General features: G+C 38.5%; 1 pseudogene; it reads right to left on the bottom strand.

The window, feature by feature from the left end:
- Positions 1-1,261: 1,261 nt before the first annotated feature.
- The window catches only part of LOC102863549, an 874-nt pseudogene continuing 471 nt past the window's right edge, over positions 1,262-1,664 (bottom strand).

Below are 1,664 nucleotides of genomic sequence, written 5' to 3'. Positions count from 1 at the left end.
TATTGACACACTAGGCATTGATGAAAGAGATGGATTGGCATGGGATATTTTGAATTAGATATCACATGATCTAATATGCCTGAAATGAGAAAAGGAGGGAAATTGGAGATGCTGTCATAGTTAAAAAGACTATTTTTAGAGCATCTTGAAATAGAATGTCATGAGCAGCAGGATAATATCCATACACAGAATGCAGACCTGTTAATACCAGTATAGCTCAAATATATACACCAACATCAAAGGCTAAAGAAGAAAACATAGAATATTTCTATCAACTTTTACAGTATGAAGTCAATTGAACACATATTAATAATAGGTGCCTGGAATACAAAAATCAGGAAGAAGGATCTGTAGGAAGAAAGCATTGACTTGGTGACAGAAATGATACTGGAGATAGAATGATAGAATTTTGTAAAATCAATGATGATTCATTGCAAGTACCTTTTATAAGAAACATTAATGGTGCTTATACATCATGATACTTACAGAAAAGCTTCCGGCCTTTTGTTCATAGAGTCTCTCACTATTAGTCATGCTCGACTCAATGGCAATAAACAACAACAACATACACATGGACCTCACCTGATGGGCTACACAGGAATCAGATTGACTATGTGTGTGGAAAGAACTACTGACAAGTTCAATATTAGCTGTGAAAACTAGATCAGGCTCTGACTGTGGAACAGATTATCAACTACTCATTTGCAAGTTCAAGTTGAAGCTAAAGAAAATTAAAACTCAACAACAAGAACAAAAATTTAACCTCGAGTCTATTCTTGATTTTAAGAAACATCTGAGTAACAGATTTGAGGCCTTGAACACCAATGAACTAAGACCAGATGAGCTGTAGGAGGATATTTAAAACACCATCCATGAAGAATATAAAGGTTAGTATAGAGAAAGGAAAAAGAAAAGGCCTAGATGGATGTCAGAAGAGACTCAGAATATTGTATTAGAAGGCCCAGAAGCCAAATAAAAGGAAGATAACAGGGAATTAAATGGTTGAACGAAAGATCTCAAATGGCAGCTCTAGAAGACAAAGCAAAGGATTATAATGAAATGTGAAAAGAGCTGGAGTTGGAAAATCAAAAGGATGAACTTGCTCAGCATTTTTGTCTTTTTTTATTTTTCTTTTATTTAATATATCTACATCTTTATCGAGCACCAGATGCCAAGAAGCCCATCAGCACGATCAGAGCAGAGCTGTGTGACTATGCCAAGGCACGCGCATGCGCAAGACAGGCACCAGGTGTGCAGCACTTCAGCTGACTGCTGATGTCACAATTTTCCTGAAAAAAGCTGTCATTCCATAGGCCTTAAAGAGCAGATCCAGAAGGTCATTCTTCTCATTCTCTGGGAGGAAAATTGGACTTGGCTGTGTTGATGTTCAGCCTCTTACTCTTCAGTAAAGCCAATGTCCCATTTGACCATCTGGTAATCAGTGTCCAGGGAGGACTTGAATGTGAGAGGGTCTTCAGTATTGAGGGTGTAGTTAGTCTTTGTTTTTTTGAACCGAAGGTCTGACTGCATGCTTGGTCCCCATATTCCTGCGAGGTACTGGACCAGGGGCAGACCTCAAAGTACATGCTTTCCTGCAGTAGCAGCTTGCAGTTGTTGTTGTTGTCGTTGTTATGTGCCATTGAGTCGCTTGCGATTCATAGCGA

Source organism: Elephantulus edwardii, unplaced genomic scaffold, assembly GCF_000299155.1.
Source record: "Elephantulus edwardii isolate Elephantulus edwardi_28Jun2011 unplaced genomic scaffold, EleEdw1.0 scaffold00159, whole genome shotgun sequence".
Taxonomy (NCBI): domain Eukaryota; kingdom Metazoa; phylum Chordata; class Mammalia; order Macroscelidea; family Macroscelididae; genus Elephantulus; species Elephantulus edwardii.
This window is presented reverse-complemented; position numbering and strand designations above follow the sequence as displayed.